This window comes from Lepus europaeus, chromosome 4 (genome assembly GCF_033115175.1).
Source record: "Lepus europaeus isolate LE1 chromosome 4, mLepTim1.pri, whole genome shotgun sequence".
Lineage (NCBI taxonomy): Eukaryota > Metazoa > Chordata > Mammalia > Lagomorpha > Leporidae > Lepus > Lepus europaeus.
Window position 1 is genome coordinate 18,859,363 of NC_084830.1, and position 15,587 is coordinate 18,874,949.

General features: G+C 44.3%; 1 protein-coding gene across 1 annotated transcript in view; it reads right to left on the reverse strand.

Annotated features, from left to right (window-relative positions):
* The window catches only part of FER1L6 (fer-1 like family member 6), a 251,737-nt gene extending 237,820 nt beyond the window's left edge, over positions 1–13,917 (reverse strand). The window contains exon 1 of the mRNA XM_062188016.1: positions 13,870–13,917. The gene's annotated coding sequence lies outside the window, so the exon portion shown is untranslated. The remainder of the gene's footprint in view (positions 1–13,869) is intronic.
* Positions 13,918–15,587: the final 1,670 nt, after the last annotated feature.

A 15,587-nucleotide genomic window follows, 5' to 3' on the forward strand; every position in this document is an offset into this window, starting at 1 on the left:
TGCTTAAATATATAAGAGAAGCAACATATTAAGTGACCACAGCATATGAATAAGTGAAATATATGACAGCTATGTAAAGAATGAGAGGGGTAGGGGCCGGCGCTGTGGCACAGTGGGCTAAGCCTCCACCTGTGGTGCGGTGCTGGCATCCCATATGGGTGCAGGTTCTAGTCCCAGCTGCTCTACTTCCAACCCAGCTCTCTGCTATGGCCTGGGAAAGCAGGAGAAGATGGCCCAAGTCCTTAGGCCCCTACACCCATGCAGAGACCCAGGAGAAGCTCCTGGCTCCTGGCTTCGGATCAGCCTAGCTCCGGCTATTGCAGCCATTTGGGGAGTGAACCAGTGGATGGAAGACCTCTCTCTCTCTCTCTCTCTCTCTCTCTAACTCTGCCTTTCAAATAAATAAATATTAAAAAACAGAATGAGGGGGGATTGAGAATACTATTGAAGGTAACTGAACTACACATGAAATGGTGCAGTTTATTTGAAAATACACTTAAAGTAGTTAAAATATACATTGTAAATTCTGACACAACCATCGGGAAACTTTTTTTTAAAGAAGCATCATTTATGTGCTAAGAGAGGAGGTAAAATAGAATCATGCAAAATGCCTCAGAGAAACTCAGTCAAAATGGGAGGAGAAACAAACAAACGAATACAATGAGTGGAGAACACTTTGAAACAAGGTAGATATTACTCCAACTATAACCATAATCATTTAAAATATGATGCTCTAAATATACCAATTAAAAGACAGAGATTGTCAGAGTGGGTTTAAAAAACAAGACCTAAAACAAGACCTACAAGAAACTTATTAAATATAAAGACTCAAGTTAGAAATAAAGAGATGGCTGGCGCCATGGCTCACTTGGTTAATCCTCCACCTGCGGCGCTGGCACCCCATATGGGTGCCGGGTTCTAGTCCCGGTTGCTCCTCTTCCAGTACAGCTCTCTGCTGTGCCCGGGAGTGCAGTGGAGGATGGCCCAAGTGCTTGGGCCCTGCACCCACATGGGAGACCAGGAGGAAGTACATGGCTCCTGGCTTCGGATCAGTGTAGCGCCAGCCATAGCAGCCATTTGGGGAGTGAACCAATGGAAGGAAGACCTTTCTCTCTCTCTCTCTCTCTCACTGTCTATAACTCTACCTGTCAAATAAAAAAAAGAGAGAGAGATGGAAAAAATATCATGCTAACACTGGTCAAAAGAAAGCTTGAGTAGGCCTGTGCCACAGCTCAATAGGCTAATCCTCTGCTTGCGGCACCAGCACTCCGGGTTCTGGTCCCAGTCAGGGTGCTGGATTCTGTCCCGGTTGCTCCTCTTCCAGTTCAGCTCTCTGCTGTCGCCCTGGAGTTCAGTGGAGGATGGCCCAGGTCTTTGGGCCCTGCACCTGCATGGGAGACCAGAATAAGCACCTGGCTCCTGCCTTCGGATCAGCGTGGTGCACTGGCCGCAGTGCGCCAGCCACAGCGGCCATTGGAGGGTGAACCAACGGCAAAGGAAGACCTTTCTGTCTCTCTCTCTCACTGTCCACTCTGGCTGTCAAAAAAAAAAAAAAAAAAAAAAAGCTTGAGTAATAATATTAATTCCTAACCAAGTAAACTTGAGAACACTGAAAATCATCAGGAAAAGAGAAAAAAGAGTGACATAATGACCAAAGGGTCAATCCTCCAAGAAGACAACAATCCCCAATAGGTATGCACTTAACACAGGAGCATCAAAACATATAAGCAAATGTAATAGAACTGTAAAGAGAAATAAACAAATCTACTACAGAACAGTGGTGGAAACGTCGACCTCCCTCTAACAACAACTGCCAGATTTAGCTGACCAAACATCATTAAGGCTATAAATAGCCTGATCCGCTCTCAGTCAACTTGATCTAATTGACATGAATAGATGACTTCAATGATAGCAAGTAAACATTCTTCTCAAGCTTGCACAGAACATTCACCGAGATAAACCACATTCTGGGTCAAATACACAACTTAATGCACTTCAGAAATAAAATAGATATTATCCAAAGTATGTTCTCAGACCACAATGGACTTAAACTAGAAACAAATAAGAATAAGACAGCTGAAAATGTGCAGCTATCTGAAAGTCAACACACTTCTAAATAATCAAAAGAATAAGTCTCAAGGTAAAGTTTCCAACTATTTTGAACTTAATTCAAATGAAATACAACTTATCAGAACTTGAACATAGCAAAAGGTAATAATGTATAGCAATGTGTATTCCAGTAGGAGAGAACCACAATCTAAAACTGATAACCTAAGTTTTCACCCTACAAAACCAGAAACAGAAGAGTAAAATAAGCCTGAATTAGAGAAAAAAATTAAAATATTATTATATGTTACAATTCTACAAATTGATCAAAGACGCAATAATTTTCTCAAACATATTCCAGGGACATCTTGCATGTGATCTTGAACTAGTTTGTCAACAACATTCCTCTCTTCTTATCTTCTCCAGCACCCTCACAATGAGCTGAGCCCAAGAATCTCAAAGTGTGCATGCTTCCAGTCTCCACGCTACAGCTCTGTCCACCAGCACCCGCTCAACAGCCTACTCTTCCTCTCCTCCTGAATGCACACCAACTCACCTATACCTGCTCTTCCAGCCAGGGAACAGCATGACATGTTTAAGGATCAGTATAGAGCCAAAGGGATCATTTCCACCCCTTTAATGTTTGTTCTGGCAGAAGAATCGTGTTTTCCTCTTCATCTCCAAGTTTTATAACATTTTCAAACTCCAAATAATAATGGCAGCTAACGTTTATTGTACATTCACTGTATGCCTTGCACAAAGTTATGGACTTCAAGCGTATTGTCTAATTTAATCTATAATTTAATAATTAATTAATAACTAATTTAATAACTAACCGGGTATGTATTATGATCTACATTTTACAAACACACATTCACACCACTGAGGCTCACGGAAATAAAGTGATACACAAAGTATTACAGACAACAGAACAGAGCTAGGACCAGAAACAAGTCTTGTCTAAAATCTAAAGCAAACCTACTGCTTTAGAGACTCTGGAGTGCTTGGATCATGTGTCTGGTGAAGCACTTCTTAAGTTCCTATATGTTTTAGATTAGAAAAAAACAGTCCAGATTATTCACCCTGACAACCAGAGTCAGTACTGTATTGCTGTTTTGTGTTTTTCATGAGAAAAATTGAGTCTCAGGAAAACACAGAATGCCTGATTTTCATTTTCCTTGAATTCTTCGTATTATTCTTGGCAGCTCCTTGTATGGCTTAACTACAAGCATCAGGCCCTTTATTTTCTTACACACAGTTCTTACACACAGAATCCAAATAAAAGACCAGCAAGGTTTTTGAGTATTATGGATAAATAACATTTGGCAGTATGTTTAAACTTACAAACTGTCTGGAACACTCTTACATAATTAAGTCTGTTGAAATATCTCCCTAAGTTGTACTAATCACATGAAACAGAGTTAACTCTAATTTTTAAAAGAAAAAAAAATTGGGGGGGGGGAGGGCAGCACTGTGGCAGAATGGCTTAAGCCACTGCCTGTGATGCCAGCATCCCATATAGGCACCAGTTTTAGTCCCATCTGCTCCACTTCCAATCCAGCTCCCTGACAATGCACCTGGGAAAGCAGTGAAAGACAGCCCAAGTACTTAGGCCCCTATAACCATGTGGGAGACCCAGATGAAGCTCCTGGCTCCTGGCTTCAGGCTGGCCCAGGTCCCAGCTGTTGCAGCAATTTGGGGAATGAACCAGCAGATGGAAAACCTTTATTTCTCTGTCTCTCTCTTTCTGTCTGTCTGTCTGTCTCTCTCTCTATAACTCCGCATTTCAAATAAATAAAATAAATCTTTTTTAAAAGTGTTCTTTTAGTTAGTTTCTTGTTTAGATTCAGCTGAAGTGATCAACAGTGGGTAGAATGTGTCAAATATTTCTTGAACTGTAATAGATTATCTTGTACACTAGCGGTGTTTCATCTGAAATTTTTATACCCAAATTATCTTCCATAAACCTTGACATCCACCAAGCATAGACGTTTACATTTCAAAGACAGATTAGCTTTGAAGGAAAACAATTTAATATCAAGAGGATCCTTATCTCTTTTTATAAAGACTCAAGAAACATAAAAGATGACGGAAAGCAGACCATGCCTGTGTTTAATTATGAGTTCTTTGTTTCAATCTGATTAATCATCAAGTAGTTTCTTTGCCTAGCTCCCTACAAGGGTACTTCAAAAAGTGCAGGGGGGAAAAAGAGCTAAAAGATAAGTTTATTTTGGCACAAAAAATATTTGAAATTCATGTATAATGTGCTTCTCTATAAACTTTTTTAAAACTGCTTATATAGTGTCAGCCCATAGGAAGAATAAAGTAGTTTTGGATCCAGGTTATCCAAGAAATGAAATACTTTCAGATCCAAAATGAAGTTATTTATTTGTCCTATAATTAAAGGCAATTCATATTTCTAATTTCATATTTTTCCTTTTTTGAGAAAAAGTTAGTTAGAACAAGAAGATGGAAGGAGAGGAATTCCAGTCCCCTCTCCCTCACAGAAACCAATTTAACAACAATACGGCCTCATAGAAAAAAAAATATCTTTAGGAAATGTTTAGAATCCAGTTATGAAATTGCAAAAAGCTGAGCACAAAACTGAGAACAGCTGCACTGAAACCAGTAAGAAGAGCAATTTCAGTTTATTTATGTCAGCCCCTACTCCAAGCTGGCGTAACTCAGCACCAGAGAGGCCACCTTGGTCTGAAATTTCTCCCTGGGGAATGAGGGGAGGAGGGATGGAAAACAGAGCATGCATCCAATGTCTCCTTCAACACACAGCCTGGGTGAATGGTTTGTATCTTGCCTCACCTAGAGCACTGACAAGCTTAACAGTTTGGTGAGGATGGCAAAGAACAAAGGAAAACGAGGTGGCATCTTACTGCACTCAGAATGTCTCTGTAAAAGCAAAAGAAAGTGAAGAACTCAAGCCTTCTTCACAGGGGAGGAGGAAGGGTGGTGGAGCTGCCTTCAATGTCCTGCCCCATGGCATAGCACCCAGACAGCAGAGGGAGCTAGAGTTCACAGGTTCCTGAAAAAAAGGAATCCAACAAATCCCTCTGATGAAGAAATCTACACACACAAGACCAGTTAGAAAAGGTTAGAGAGATTCCCATGATCTCTAGCAAGGCTTGTGGGTGAAAGCCTTTCCCTGTCGAAGCCAGGCCAGAAAGAGTGAGAGAGGTGGCTGCTCCAACACAGATACCAACACATTCTACAAGGAAACAGGAAAACATGGCACAAAGGAAAAGATAAAATCATCAGTTCCTGACCCAAAAGGAATGGAGATTTCTGAATTGCCTGACAATGAATTCAAAATAACTGTCTTAAGCAAGTTCATTGAGTTATAACTGAACACAGCAAGATAACTAAATATAATCAGGAAAATAATCATGAATAAAATGAGATCATCAGTGATAGAAACTATTTAAAAAAATTACTAGAGGACTTCAACATCAGACATTATCAAGTGGAAGAAATATTAAAATCAGACAGGTCATTTCACTTTGAGATGCAATGACTGTGAACAGCCCTTGTCTTGAATGTTGAACAGTTTTTTCTTCCATACTATTTGTTGAACTCTTAGTATAGAGTTAATCTTCTGTGTATAAACGAAATTGAAAACAGATCTTTAAAAAATTAAGAATGGGAATAGGAGAGGGAAGAGGAAGAAGGGTGGGAGTTGGGGTGGAAGAGCAGGTATGGTGGGAAAAATCTCTATGTTCCTAAAGTTGTACTTATTAAATCCATGAAAGTTTGTATTCCTTAAGTAAAAGGTTTCAGGGGTGGAGGTGGGGGGGGAGGCAGATCATTTGAAATTATCCAGCCAAAAGAGCACAAAGAAAAAAAAGAACAAACAAGAGTGAAGAAATCCTACGTGACTTAGAAGACATCATCAAGCGAACCAATACAAACATTACAATCAAGAAGAGAGAAAAGGTAAGAAAGCTTATTTAAATGAAAAATGAACAAAAACTTTGCAAATATGGGGAGAGAACACACACACACACACACACCACAAACAGGTGTGGAGGGAGTATACCATTGAAAGTAAGCCCTCCTGGGGCCAGCACTGTAGCACAGCAGGTTAAAGCCCTGGCCTGAGGCGCTGGCATCCCATATGGGCACCAGTTCTAGTCCTGGCTGCTCCTCTTCCAATCTGGCTCTCTGCTATGGCCTGGGAAAGCAGTGGAAGATGGGACAAGTGCTTGGGCCCTGCACCCGCATAGGAGACCTGGAAGAAGCTCCTAGCTCCTGGCTTCAGATCGGTGCAGCTCCGGTCATTGCAGCCATCTGGGGAGTGAACCAGCGGATGGAAGATCTCTCTCTCTCTCTGTCTCTACCTCTCTCTGTAACTCTGTCTTTAAAATAAACAAAATAAATCTTTAAAAAAGTAAGCCCTCCTTAATTTTACACAATTATGAACATTTTGTATTTTCAAATATCTTTCATTAGACTTATTACCAAAGTGTCTCTTTTTACCTCATTTTTTCCATCTCTTTGTTTGAGTTTAAGGTCTTTGTTTTGTTTGCTTTGTTGTATGTAAATGACCTTGTAGTGAATACCAATTCAGTAATACCTGAATGTCTGGTACTAAGCTACTGCATGACTTTAGCTAATCATTTCCACTTTCAGGGCTTCAATCGCCTCATCTCTAAGTCAGCTGACCTATGTCATGAGCTCGTATAGCACCATGTAACTCTCACTCATGGCTTTTTTATAGTTTCCCTTTCACCTCTACCTGTGTAACTATTGATTAATATATGTTTGTCCCATTAGGCAACAAGAGTACTTCAAAAAATTTGTGGAAAATGCAATGAAATGATAATTTTATTTTGGCACAAAAATTTTTTTTAATTCATGCATATTTTAGTATTGCTATTAAGAGACTGTTCCTTTCCCTTCCCACTCACTATAGCCTCAAGTACCTGGCAAAATTCCTTTAACAGAATAGGTACACATCCTTTTTTATTGAATTAATAAATATAAAATGAGAGTTTGGCTTTTCTACCCCTAAAATTCCTTTAGTGGGCCAGGTAAAAATGTAGGCAAGCCTAAGAAATACATTCTGTTTTGGGGGAAATGCCTAATAAGGAGTGTTGACCCAGATCACTCTGGTTTCCATGTGATCAGAACTTAGCTTAGACAATGTGACAATGGCTGTTTACAGCAAAGAAGGGCAAAGGAGTTCTATTTCTATGAAAATATTAGGTTCCTCAGCCTAGCACGGAACATAACAGAAACTTTCAGGTCTGTCAAAGCAAAAATTTTCCAAGTAAACCTCAATCTCTTTCTACCTGTTCCTGAAGAATTATACAGAGCTGATACTATTTTTGTAACCTTGAGGTTTGCTCCTGGTCCTACCTGAAATCTACTGAGCACCGATGACATCCTGGGCCCCGAGTAAGCACTGATGAACAAAGCAGTTCCAAACACAGACAATCCAATGGGCACTTGCAGGTCTTCTTGAGGGTTCCATGGGTGTGCACGCAAAGTGCTCTGTGTCTACACAGCAGGGCTGCATAACACACTGGGGAAGCTGCCCCAAACATCAGCCATCCTGTCTGCCTGGGCCCACCCACTGTAGGGGACTTCCCTCATGTCCTACGTACACATTTATTGCAATGGGTCTGAGTTCAGGGGTGGGGTAACTATAATGTTTTTCCCTGGGAATACAGGACCTAGGGTGGGGAGAGCTCAGGCTCCCTCTGAGTGGCTGGGCCTGTAACATGTAACCTTGGACGTGTTCAAGTCCATGTTTTCTCGGCTGAGGCTGGAGAAGCAGAGGAAACAGGTTTGAAGAGCAAAAAGACAGGAGCAGGCATTCAGAGAAGAGGCAGTATGGAGAGCTCTGCCTCTGAGGTTGGTTTCAGTCTGTTCTTGGGTTCCATCCACACTCCAAGCCCCTCACCCTAAACACCCTCTCTTGTAAAAACAGTGAACCAAGTGTTTGGTTCTTACAACCAAACCAGAGTTCCAATGAAGACAGATGCCACAGACTAGCATCTTAGCCAAGACCTGATGGGCGAGTAGGAGTGGAGAACAGGTAACAAAAGGCAAATGGGAACATGGGGTTGAACCACAGGGGCCACCTGGAAACATGTTTATAATGAAATTTTAAGTGGAAAAACCCAAACTGACATAACACACTGATGTGTGTCAAGCAAGCAAAGGAAAGGAAAAAGTAATTTTACGGGTTCCGCCAAAGTGTGGAGGAGACACACAGTACTGTTCATCACCGCATAAATCTGGGGCGGGAGACAGGGTGTTCTCAGGCTACTTTGTCCTCTTGCTATGTCGTCTTCTGCTCTGTTTGAAATTCTAGAGGTGAATATGCACTGAACAGAACGTGGCTCCCCTGACCCATGCAGAAGCCTTAATGTTAGAGGCTGATGGAGAAAGGGTGGAGACATGATCTAATTATGCCCTCTGAGAGGTGGGTGTGGGGGAGGTCTCCAGGTCACTGGGGGCTTGCCCACGGAAGGGAAGTCGCACAAGAGGGTTGCTTATTAAGGCAAGTTGGGCCTCACTTCTCTCTCTGGTCCCAGACTCACCACATGCTCATTCCTCTGCACTCACTCTGCCATGGCCCGCCTCCTTCCAATGCCAGACTAATGGAGCCACCTCATCTTAAACTGTATGCTCTAAATAAACCTTTTCCTGCCTCAGAAGCACTGGGTGTTGTAGTTAAAGTAATGAAAAGCTGACTAATACAATATGTGCATTGCTTTTGGAGGTGGGGGAGAAAGAGAGAAGAAAAAAGAGGAGGAGGAGGAGAGGGAGGAAGGGGGGGGGGATGGAAGAGGAGGGGGAAGGGAAGAACATGCCAGCAGAACAAACTGCATATACAATTCCAAATGCAAAGAACGAGTTTCCTTTTCACCAAGGAAATGCAGGTGAGTCCTGAGACTGAGCAGGTAGGAGCCCCCTCATCAGCCAGGAGGTGCCTGGGGTCTCCTCCGGGAACCCGGTGTTACTAATGACATCTCCCTTACGTCCCATCCCCAGGCCATAGGTTTAGTGCCTCACCTCTGTGGCAGGGGAAGGTGACTGTTCCTCTCAGTGACAGCACTGAGTGACAGCAGTCATTATGGATTTAGCTCCAAAATTCCAAGTTCAGGTCTAACAGGATCCTTACAAATGGGTGAAGGCAACATTCACCCACAGCCAGAGAGTGTCCCTAGCAATGCAGAGGAGAGGATGTGAGGGCTCCGAGGAGACAGGATGGGGTGAGTGAGGCGAGGGGCACTGGTAGGCTGTGTGGGCAGATGGAGACATCACTCACAGAGCAGCAGTCCAGGGAGGCAGCAGGGACCAGAGGGGTAGAGTAGCAGACAGAGAGGGGAGAAGCCATCAGGAGTGACAGTAGGATTCCACATTAGGGTCAGCAGTCCGGCCAGACTCACCTTTCTTGGGCCCTGAGCACCCAGATTTACCACTCTCCAATCACACCCTCCCATCATCCCATGGCCACTGCCCCAGCCCAAGGCTTCTCCATATACTTTTCAGATCTACAAACCCTATAGCCTCCAACCTCCCTCTTGTCTTGTTTTCCTCACTGACCCTGAAAACCATTAAGCTGCTCTCCTTTTCTAAAGTTTTGTCATGTCGCCAATGGTATGTACATGGAACTGTGCAATATGCACTTATGGAGAGGCCACAGTTTGGCCAACCACTGACCCAGTGCAGGACATCTGGGATGTTTCCAGTTTGGGCTGTTAGGAACAGATCTGCTATGAGCAGTCACAGGCACAACTTAGTGTGGGTCCAAGTTTTCACTCCTCTGGGAGAACTGATGGGTATTCCCTGCTGGGAGTGCCATTACTGTATCATGTAGTAAGTGTGCCTTTAGTTTAGGAAGACTCTTTTTCCAGAGTGCCTGTATCATTTTAAACTCCCACTAGCGTTGTCTACGTGATCACTGTTCCACCTCCCGCCAGCATTTGCTGATGTCACTATTCTTTATGTTAGCCACTCTCTAAGGTATATGCTGTATCATCTCCCCTCAGGTCGGATTTATGTCATTGCAATGGCTAGTGATGTTGGTCATCTCTTCACACAAGCATTCAATACATGCTTAAGGTACAAAGGACAACTCTGGGGGCAGGTTGGCCCTGGGGTGAAGCTGCACCTCAGAGCTCTTCCAGGTTTCTTGAGCTTCAGGTTGATGGTGGGGGTTGGGAGTAAAAGGAGGAAGCAGAGAAAGGCTGCCCAGTAGTAGAGACCTAACTGTCCCTTACCCATCATCACTAACAACTTCCTTTAAAAAAAAAAATGCCTCCTGTTCAAGGGACCTTAAATACTTGATTGGCAATATGATTGGTTGGTTGATTGATTGAGGTCATTGTTCAAGCTACAGAACAGCTGTAATTTTAGGGCTTAGAACATTCTGACTTACATATCCAAAAAACTCATTTTGTCTTGTGTTAAAGCCTTATTTACATAAACAGGTGGTAGATGCCACATTATCAAGTGGACAAAGTAGCCCAAGATACTGAAAAGGCCAGGAACACGATTACTCTGGATTAGTGATGCATTCAAGTGTTGAGAATTTGACCTTGACCTCCTTCCTTGTTCTGGCTTGAAGAGCAGATTGAGAAGTGGGGATGAAGACACGTGTTGAAGGCTCTCCCTGTGAAACCTCAGCGCACCTAGCTCTTTCGCTGTTGTCGGTCTTCTCAAAGTCTTCTGCACGTCCAGATGAGCCACAGGGTAGCCGCGATTCCTCCCTGGGGAGGGGAGAGTTGCTGGCCTGGAAGGATTGCTGTCTGCATCAGGCGTCTACAGCATGGACGGGGCCCAGAGGCCACGCCAGAACCTGCTGCCCTCAGCAGAGGCACACCCTCTGGAGGGGGGATCGTGGTCGTCTTCTCTGTCTCCTTTATGCTTCTCTGTATCTCCCAAGCTATCTGCAAAGCATTTCCGCCATCCCCAGTGATATTTTGGTTTGTCTTTAAGTGTTTTGTCATGTTCAGGGAACAACATGGGACTCACAGGTAATACTGAGATTTTTTAATGACCGGAGGTTGAGGCACAAACACCCAGATAATGAAATCTGGGAGCTGATAGTCCTTGGCCCTGGGAACCAGAAAGCAGAGAGCCACTATTTCCTAAAAATCAAGGAAGCTGCTTTGCTCCTGAAACGTTGCTGCATTTCTACCAAAGCAATCAAAACAAGCATTTACTCAGAACTCGACTCTGAATTTCCTATTATGATAGAATCTGGGCAATTCAGGATGCCTGGGGATTATATGTTTTCAGCAAATTGGCTTTTCCTTGGGGCAGCTGAGCTGGGAAGGAGGTGGGCAGATCAGCCAGAATGAAGAGAACAAACTCCTGACTGGGACCCTGGTGCCAGCTCTACAGGATGCGTAGTCAGGGATAAGCCGGAAGTCAATCCACGCACATGGGGAACAAAATGCCCACAAATCATAGCAGCAAAGTTCGCCTGGAAATTGAAAACTCTGGCACCATTCACAAGACCCAAATGATGAAAACAACCCAAGTAGTCAGCAACAGATGAGTGTGGCATATGCATAGAAGAATATAGTTCCACCATCAAAAAGGAGTCATTACTGCAACACACTGCAACATGTACGACCTCAAAAACAGTACGGTGCGTGAAACACAGAAGGTGTATTGTACACTTCCATTCACACAAAATGTCCTGAACAGGCAGATCCACAGTGGCAGACAGCAGATTGGTGGAGGAAGCACCAGGGAGGGACTTCCTCATGAGTAGGTGTCTCCACTGGGGGTGATGAAACTATCTGGGAAGTCGGTAGGAGTGGTGGTTACACAACACTGTGAATGTACTAACCACCACTGGAAATGGTTAAGTGCATGTTATGTGAATTAACATAAGCTCAGGTTTACTTTAGCTTATATTTAACAACATATGGGTTATAAAGCCTTTTGGAATGAAAAACAATGAGCTTGCTGTTGATTCTTTGAGTAGAGTTTCCCGGGTGAAAACAAATGTATGATGGTGGCAAAATCACCCAGTTCTTGCAGTTCTTGGGAACATCTTTTCTTTTTTTTTTTTTTTTTTTTTTTTTTACAGGCAGAGTTAGACAGTGAGAGAGAAAGAGAGAACAGTCTTCATTCCATTGGTTCACCCCCCAAAATGGCCGCTACAGCCGGCACTGCACTGATCTGAAGCCAGGAGCTTCCTCCTGGTCTCCCATGCAGGTGCAGGGGCCCAAGCACTTGGGCCATCCTCCACTGCCCTCCTGGGCCACAGCAGAGAGTTGGACTGGAAGAGGAGCAACCGGGACAGAACCGGCGCCCATATGGGATGCTGGCGCTGCAGGCGGAGGATTAACCAAGTGACCCACGGCACCGGCCCCAGAGAACATCTTTTATTTAGTTTTTGCCTTTCACACAATGGAATTGATTCTTTTTATTCCCATATTACAGAAAGATTTATTGAAGGGAGTAATAGTGTGAATTGTGTACCCCCACATTCATGTATTGAAGCCCTAACACCCAATGTGACTATATTTGGGCCCGTGGGGAGGCAACTAAGGTTAACTGAGGGGAGAATCTGATAGGATCGCTGTGGTAACAGGACGAGAGGACGTCTGAGATTTCTCCCTCCACTCTCCCCTCCACCATGCTGCAACAGGAAAGGTCGTGAGGATGCAGCAGGTGGCTGGATAGGAAGAGGAGCAGCCAGGACATGAATTTGTGCCCACAGGGGATGCCAGTGCTGTAGGAAGCGGTGTAGCCAGCTAAGCCTCAGCGCCCCAGCTCCCATGGTGAAATCTTTAGGCCCACATCTGCTCCTCAGCAAGGCTGGGGCATTATAAATTAGGCTCAGGGGACTGCAAGGAAGGGAAGAAATTCCCCACCATAGGAGGCCGAGCCCTCTGTCCATGAAGAGATGGATGATGGGAATAAGCAGGGGCCGCAGGGACTCCATTTGATGAGGGTGGTGGGCAGTCCTGGCGGCGGTGCTGCCAGCTGCCTTGATGGCATCAGAGGGTCGGTATGAAGTGCGTGCACCTCACCGTGCTCAGCTCTCTAGGCCATTTCCACAGAACGATTTAGCATGGGGCCCTTGATCTTGTAGCCTTCAAGCCTGGCGCCACCCTTCCTAGGGGCTCAGTGAGCTCTATGATGCCCAGGTTCCTTTATTCTTTTATAAGTCCACTCACTGCGTAATTTAGCCAGGCTTGGTTTCTGTCCCTTAGAGACTGAAACCCCAGATGGATCCTTGGGGTCCACCCAGATAAGTTTCCACAGCAACAGATGCAGAAGGCCCCAGCAGCAGAAGGAAAGAGTGGGGGAACTTGGCCACTCAGATGCACGAGTGACGTGGGGTAAGGGGTTCATGGCCTAAGCACCAAGTGCTATATTCTGCACCAGGCTCCTGGCACAGCCACCATCAGCAAATAGCAACACTAAGAAAGCAAGAGGGAATGAGGCTTTTTCAGTTTAATTATGACTAAGCCCTTTTCAGTTTAATTATGACTCTGGCTGGGGGCAGATATCAGCATATAAACACAGTCCCCTGTGGAGAGAGGTATTCTCTGTATGAGAGTACAGGGTAGCACACACACAGGATAGTCATAACCACTGTTTACTGAGCACTTACTATCGGCCAGCCATGCTCTTTCCACGTAGTACCCCATTCACTCTGAAAACAATCCGGAAGTGTCTGGACCTCCCTTTGCCAAAAGGAGACACTGACAAATGAGAGGTTGCGCCCTCAGCCCAAGGTCCCCTGGAGAGCTGTCAAGGGCTAGGGCATGCATTGGTAACAAATATTTCCAAAATCTCAATAGCCGAAACAAGGTGCCCCTCTCCTGCTACCTTCTGTCCGTCCCGGTTGGCTGCTCCACGGCATCCTTGGCCAGTGCAACACCACCTGCGGGAGGGAAGAGAACGAGCAACTCACACACTGGCTCCCAGGGACTCCTCCCCGGAAATGACATCATCGCCGCTTCTCACATCTCATTGGCCAGTCAGTCAAGCAGCTGGATTTCCTTTGAGAAAGTATGAAATATGGCCATCTGTGTGCCAGAAGAGAAGAAATAGGTCCTTGGGGGGGGGGGGGGACCGTAATGGCTACCGTAATGGAGGAGCCAGAATCTGAATGCCGGCACCTAGCTCCACTCCTGGCTCTTACCCTCTCACTCACTCTCTCCTCTTTGGAAACAAAAGAAATGGAAAAAAAGAAAAGTTCTATTATTTGGGTCCTTCCTTCCAGATTGCATGTAAATTCACCTAACTAAATGACTCGCAAATTTGTTCTTGGACTGATCATTAATATGTAGCTCTATACTTGACTGTCAGTTAAATTCTTGTTCTAATGCACTCTACTTTGCAATACCTACCCCTCAGGCATATGTTGCATAAGTCTTTATAAAATGACCCCTGAGATCTACCAAAAACATATAAAGAAATTTTAGATTACTTTGCTTTGAAGCTATTCATTTGCTTGGATTTTCAGTAGGACTTTAACAAGAAATAATGACCACTTAGAATACCTTTATTCCCACTCTTTTTTTTTTTTTGACAGGCAGAATTAGACATTGAGAGAGAAAGACAGAGAGAAAGGTCTTCCTTCTGTTGGTTCACTCCCCAAATGGCCGCCATGGCCAGTGCGCTGCGCCAATCTGAAGCCAGGAGCCAGGTGCTTCCTCCTGGTCTCCCACACGGGTGCAGGCGCCTAAGCACTTGGGCCATCCTCCACTGCCCTCCTGGGCCACAGCAGAGAGCTGGACTGGAAGAGAAGCAGCCGAGACTAGAACCTGGAGCCCATATGGGATGCTGGAGCCACAGGCAGAAGATTAACCAAGTGAGCCAAGGCACTGGCCCCCCTCTCTTATTTTTTACTGAGATATTTTCAATTGACTTTGTATTATAATTATGTCTAAGTGATCACAAAAGATGTATCATTCTCGGGTGTTTCTTTAAAGTTAATTACGTTTCTAAAAAAAATTACCTTCGTGATGCAATGACTTTGCACAGCCCTTGTCTTTACTGTTGAGGAACAGCTTTTGTTGTTTTGTGTGTGTGTGTGTGTGCAAACTGTTGAACTCTTTACTTAGTATAGAGTTGGTCTTTGGTGTATAAAGTTAATTGAAAATGGATCTTAGTGGAAAATGGGACTGGGAATGGGAGAGGGAGGAGGAGAATGGGTGGGAGTGTGGGTGGGAGGGCGGGTATGGTGGGAAGAATCACTATATTCCTAAAGATGTACTCATGAAATATCTGAAGTTTGTATTCCTTATAAAAGGCTTCTTTGGGGGAAAAATAAAATAAGGAATACATTCACAGTATCTGGCATAATTGCATGTTCTAAGCAACATGTAATCATCTGTTTAAATCTTCACAAGGTAGCTCTATTTTGCGGGGAAAGAAAAAGCACACATTAATTTTAGTAACCAGAGTGATGAAATGTAGTTAAAGGTATATGAGATAAACAACTTCGGGGATGTGCAGAGGGATGGCACCACGTCCCTGCGGGGAGCTGAGAATCCTTGATGGAGCCCCTTCTCCACAGAGACACCTGCTGCAGACACAGC